This window comes from Mustela nivalis (assembly GCF_964662115.1).
Source record: "Mustela nivalis genome assembly, chromosome: 19".
Lineage (NCBI taxonomy): Eukaryota > Metazoa > Chordata > Mammalia > Carnivora > Mustelidae > Mustela > Mustela nivalis.
The window spans coordinates 10,343,388-10,349,243 of record NC_139038.1 but is presented as its reverse complement, the minus strand read 5'-3'; the positions used below and the strand labels follow the sequence as shown (position 1 = coordinate 10,349,243).

General features: G+C 53.6%; 1 long non-coding RNA gene across 2 annotated transcripts; it reads left to right on the top strand.

Annotated features, from left to right (window-relative positions):
• The first annotated feature begins 155 nt into the window (after window positions 1–155).
• On the top strand, window positions 156–3,861 carry LOC309854005. Of its 2 annotated transcripts, none has more exons than XR_014306045.1 (3): window positions 156–481; window positions 1,263–1,445; window positions 3,725–3,861. It is a non-coding gene; the product is annotated as an uncharacterized lncRNA (long non-coding RNA). The 2 variants fall into 2 exon arrangements; XR_014306046.1 differs by having other exon boundaries at window positions 3,722–3,861.
• The last annotated feature ends 1,995 nt before the right edge of the window (window positions 3,862–5,856 follow it).

The following is a 5,856-nucleotide window of genomic DNA, read 5'->3' as shown; positions in this document are numbered from 1 at the left end:
CTCGGACACCGGCTCGGGCACCGGCTCCGCGCCGCGGCGGCCTGGGGACGGAGCGGAGGGGCGGGCCGGGGCGGGGCCTGGAGCTGCGGCACGGGGGCGGGGCGGGGCGCGGGCGAGCGGCCGAACTGCCCTGCGCGGCCCCGCCCCACGCCCCCGGCGGCGCCCCGCCCCGCCCTTTCATTCATCTCCGCCCGAGCGCCGAGTCCCCGCTGGGCGCCGCGAGGCGGGGCCTCGTAAGCGCAAAACTGCGGCATCGGAGGGGAAGCGTGCTCGGGTGCGGGTGCGGCAGCCTAGGAGGATGCGGAGGCCCGGACGGGGGGGGGCCTCAGTTTCCCCGCGGGGGGCCCCTGTGACCTAAGTCAGCTGATGACCAAGAGCCCAGACCGGCGCTGGAGGAGGCGGTGTGGACCCTGAGGAAGGACCGTGGTGGCCGCCTTGAGGAGGGGCGCCTCTCATGTCCTCTCCCTCTCTGACCCCTGCGGTGAGGTCAGGCCCCGGCGGGGGGAAGGCCATGGCCCACGTCTCAGGCCCTCACCGGCTAGGCAGGGAGCTGAAGGAGGACGCCCTGGGGAGGAGTGGACCCCTGGGGGGCAGTGACAGATGTGCTCAGGGGTCTGCTCTCCCCAGTGTTGCAGACTTGGAGCTCCAGCCCTGCCCAGGGTGCAGGAGGAGGCACAGCTTTGAAATGGCCAGAGGAATTGCGCTGTCCCCAAAGCACGGGTCCCCCGTCTAGCACTGAAGAGATGAACCATTCTGCCTGGAAGTGAAGAATCCTAGAATGCTGGACCTGGGGAGGGGTGACCCTTTCTCCCTTTAGACTCCTCCCCCACTTCTTTCCCTTGCAGAGAAGTGGTGAGCAGAGAGGCTGAGCACCGTGCCCAGGGGCGCCCAGTGAACAAGAGTTATCTAGATCTGCCCCCACTTGGGTTCTACATAATCACAAGTGTGTAGGCTCCGCTAGCCAGGGCCAGCAGCCAGTGCTGGCTAGGCAGGGGCCCTCAGCCCTGGATGCAAAAAACAGTTACCTGGGGGAGGGAAGAGAATATTAGAATTTTAATTTCTGATAAGAAAGAAGCTGGGCTTTAAAAATACTTAATATTTATATTGGTGTCGGTGCCCTTGCTCTGTCTTGGTCAGATGGCTTCCCGAGCGGGCCATCGTGCGGGCTGGAGCGGGGCACAGAGTGGACCTGGAGGGACCCTGCGCCTGTGCCGACTTCGCTGGGCAATTTTGTCAAGTTTTAACAAAACTAACCTTCACAGAACAGACCTGTGGCTGCCAAAGATTCCTGAAAAGAAATCCGAAATGGAAGACAATGCTGGTCCTGTAAGACGAACAAAAAAGACGGAGCATCTGTCCCTGGTAGGAACTGCTTGTCAGCCCCGGCTCCCAGCAGAACCAGGGACTGGATCATCAGATCGGACATGTTCAGTCGCTGGTATAAGGTATTACGTCTTTTTTTTTTTTTTTTAAGGACAAAAAAATGAGTTTTGTATTTTTAAATAATACTATCGTTCAAGTACTGTTTTTCATCTTTGGAGGACTCTTTGTGAACTCCGCTTTTGCGCGTTGATGGGATGACCGTGTTTTATTCGTGTGGTTGAGTACGTCTGTGACTTACAAGTGAGAAAGACTTACAAGTGTGTGGGGTGGGGAGCAAATTGAGAGCCCCGGCTTGGGTCTATTAAGTTTTAGGAGTCTGTTTGCCATATATATGATGTTTGCTCAAAAATATCTTACTGATGGGAAGGGCACCTGGGTGGCTCAGTGGGTTAAAGCCTCTGCCTTTGGCTCAGGTCATGATCTCAGGGTCCTGGGATCGAGCCCCGCATCAGGCCCTCTGCTCAGCAGTGAGCCTGCTCCCCGCCACAGCCTCCCCCCCCCCCCGCCTTTGCTTACTTGTGAGAAAAGGCTCGTTTACTCCAGGTCACTGATTAGGATTTGTCCAAACTTGCTAAGTTGGTGTCTGGCGAGAAACACAAGCTTGTGACAAGCAAGAAGCTCCATGGGGGATAAGGACGCTGTCACTGGATGAGCCCAAGACTGTCACCCAGGCAGGGGCCTACGCCTGAGCTGTTCTAGCCTCTGGACAAAAAGAGTTGGCACCACAGGATCCCTGTGGTCAGCCGCAGTCTGCCCCCTTCTCGCCCACTCTGGGTGACCTCACCCAGACACGTCGCTTGGTGACTCGCCTGCCCCGTCTTTGAACTGCGAGACCTGAGCACCCAAATGTCTCCTCTCGGCGCCTCCACTTGGATGGCACATGGGCACCTCACGCTTAATGTGTCCAGGCCAGAGCTCTTCTTGGGTGCCCGGGGCTGCCGTTCGCAGCGGTTCCTCATTTCTGTCGATGACATACCATCCTCTCGTGGTTCAGGCCCAAACTTGCCGGTGGTCTTGACTTCTCTCATTCTCTGCCTCTGCCTCTTGTGTCTGTTCCGTGGGCACATTCTGCTGCCTTTCTGCACAGCATATATCCAGAATTCCCCCACTTCTCCCTCCTCCCTGGTCTAGCCGGGTGCACCGGGCAGTAATCCCGGGTCACGTCCTCCTAATGCCCTTCGGAGCTTCTGAACACATGGGTCAAAGCGTGACATTTTCTTGCTTTTAAACCCAAAGCCCTACTTCGATCTTTACAGGACTTAGCCCCTGGCTAGTTCTTTGCTTTTATTTCTTCTCTCTTTGTTCACCTTTGTTAACCATCGTGGGCCTCCTCTGCTGTTCCAACGTCCCAAGCCTGTGCTCATCACTGGCTCTTTGACTGGAGGTCGGGTGTCCTCACCCATCCCAATGACTTAACATTCTCCGTCACTCCCTATCTCCTTCCCCGGCTTTTATTTCTTTCTAATTAAAAAAAATTTTTTTTAAAGTTTATTTATTTATTTTTATTTGAGAGAGAGAGAGAGACAGAGAGAGCAGGAGTGAAAGGGAGAGGGCGAAGCAGACTCCCTGCTGAGCAGGGAGCCCTCTGTGGGCCTTGATCCCAGGACCCTGAGATCACGACCCGAGCCGAAGGCAAATGCTTAACTGAGTGAGCCACCCAGGCGTCCCCCAAAGTCTATTTATCTATTTTTTTAGTAATCTCTACTCCCAGCGTTGAACGTGAACTCACAACTCTTCCCACTAAGCCAACCAGGTGCCCCTATCCTGGCTTTTAATCCTGGTGGGGCTGATTTCCCTGACATTGGAGGGAATCTTTTATCGACTGTTTTCTGGGGGCTGCTCTAGAAAATTACCACAAACTCGGTTTAAGTGAGTGTGTGTGTGGGGGGGGGGGTTGGGGGGCAAATCAAGAAACTACAGAAATTAATTTGCTCCCTGTTCTGGAGACCAGAAGTCTGAAATCAGTTTGAGCCCAAGTCAAAGGAAAGCGTCTTCTGGAAACTCTAGAGGAGAATCAGTGCCTTTCCTCTTCAAGCTTCTTTTTTTTTTTTTTTCTTTTTCTTATTTCAAAGATTTTATTTATTTATTTGACACAGAGGGAGAGATGATCACAAGTAGACAGAGAGGCAGGAAGAAAGAGAGAGGGGGAAGCAGGTTCCCCACTGAGCAGAGAGCCCGATGCGGGACTTGATCTCAGGACCCCGAGACCATGACCTGAGCCGAAGGCAGAGGCCCAATCCTCTGAGCCACCCAGGTACCCCTAAGCTTCTCCTTTTTAAAACTGCACTTAAAAGCACATAATATAAATTTACCATCTTAATCATTTTTTTCTATTAAGTAGGCTCCACGCCTAGCACAGAGCTCCAGCACGGGACCCGAACTCATGACCCTGAGATCACGACCTGAGCCAAGATCAAGAACCCGACACCCAACCAAGAGAGCCACCCAGGAACCCCCACCTTAAAACCCCCTTTTTTTGTTTTTTTTGTTTTTTTTTTTTTTTAAAGATTTTATTTATTTATTTGACAGATAGAGACCACAAGCAGGCAGAGAGGCAGGCAGAGAGAGAGGAGGAAGCAGGCTCCCTGCCAAGCAGAGAGCCTGATGTGGGGCTTGATCCCAAGACCCTGGGATCATGACCTGAGCTGAAAGCAGAGGCTTTAACCCACTGAGCCACCCAGGTGCCCCCCTTTTTTTGTTTTTGAGACAGATCAAGAGAGTGTGCTAGCTCGCACGTGCACGTGACCAGGGGAGAGAGGAAGAGAGAGAGAGAAACTTAAACAGGCTCCACGCCCAGTGTGGAGGCCGATGTGGGGCTCGATCCCAGGACCCCAAGATGGTGACCTGAGCTGAACTCAAGAGTCAGGTGCTTCACCGACTGGGTCCCCTCTCCCCGGGGTGCCCCTGTTTGTTAAGCTTCGAATTTTGTTCTGTTCCTGATCTTGTTGAGTTGCATATCCGTGTCCTCTCATGGTTCCCCGAGCTTCTCGGAGACAATTACTTTGCTCGGAGCTGGTCACTGGAGTTTCATTAGTTCCCTTTGGCACTGTTGTGTTTACCTGATTCTTGGTGACGTGTGGAGCCTTGCGTGGGTGTGTGGGCCCTGAAGGATGCACCTTCAGACTCAATTTTTTTTTTTTTAAGATTTTATTTAGGGGCGCTTGGGTGGCTCAGTGTGTTAGAGCCTCTGCCTTCGGCTCAGGTCATGATCTCAGGGTCCTGGGATGGAGCCCCTGCATCGGGCTCTCTGCTCAGCGGGGAGGGGAGCCTGCTTCCCCCCCTCCTCTTTCTCTGCTTGCCTCTCTGCCTACTTGTGATTTCTGTCTGTCAAATAAATAAATAAAATCTTAAAAAAAATTTTTATTTACAGGCTTTGCAGACTCATTTTAATAGCTCAAGACCTTCCCCTGCCCGTTCCCTGGATTTATGGGCCTGTCTTGGGGATCGTGTTATAGTGGGGCTGGAGCTGGGCTCATCTGTTGGGCCCACAGAGGGGTCCAAGGTTGGCTGGCCGGGCACCAAGTGGTGGGCGTGGCTTCTGCTGGGTCCCTGAATGTGCTTCCGTTGGGTGGGCAGGCCTGCTTCCAGGCCATGGTACAGTGGGGCTGGAGCCAAGTCGGGGCCGTTTTAGGGACTGTAGTCAGGTCTGAGGCCAGCAGGGCTGTTTACTGGGGGCCGGAAAGGACCTGCTGCTCCTGGATCTCGTAGTGGTGGCCGGTGGCGGGGGCGGCGGGAGCCAGAATCATGGTCTGCCTTCAGCTTGGGTCATGATCCCAGGGTCCCGGGATCGAGCCCCTCATCAGGTTCCCTGCTCAGCGGGGAGTCTGCTTCTCCCTCTGCCTCTGCCACTCCCCCTGCTTGTGCTCTCATTGTCTCTCGCAAAAATAAGTAAATAAAATCTTTAAAAAAAAAAAGAAATTTACCAGAGAAGCCATCTGGTCCGGGCTTTTCTTTGTTGGGAGATTTTTTTTTTTTTTTTTTTGGTTGGGAGAATTTTGGTTATTGATTCAATCTCCTTGTTAGTCATCTTTTCAGATTTTCTGTTTCTTCACGATTCAGTCTCGCTCTGTTGCGTGTTTCTAGGAGTGTATCCATTTCTTCTGGGTTGTCCCAATTTGTTGGCATACAGTCTGTCCCGATGGTTACGAGGATACTTGCCGGTGGCATTTAGGGCCAACCGGAAAATCTCCTGCATCCCACGAGCCTTCGCTGAATCACACCTGCGAAGACTGCTTTCCCACGTAAGGTAACTGTCAGGGCTGACTTACAGCTCTGCACACTTCGCAGTACTCCCCCCAGTACCTCCGATCGTGACTGCGTTTGGAGAGAGAGCCTTTAACGAGACAATTAGGTTAAAATGAGGTCATCGGAATGGGCTCTGGTCCAGCCTGACTTAAAAGAACCGAGGAGATTAGGAACAGATACGGATCGGAGGCCACCGTGGGGAGACACAGGGGGAACAGGCCGAGGAGG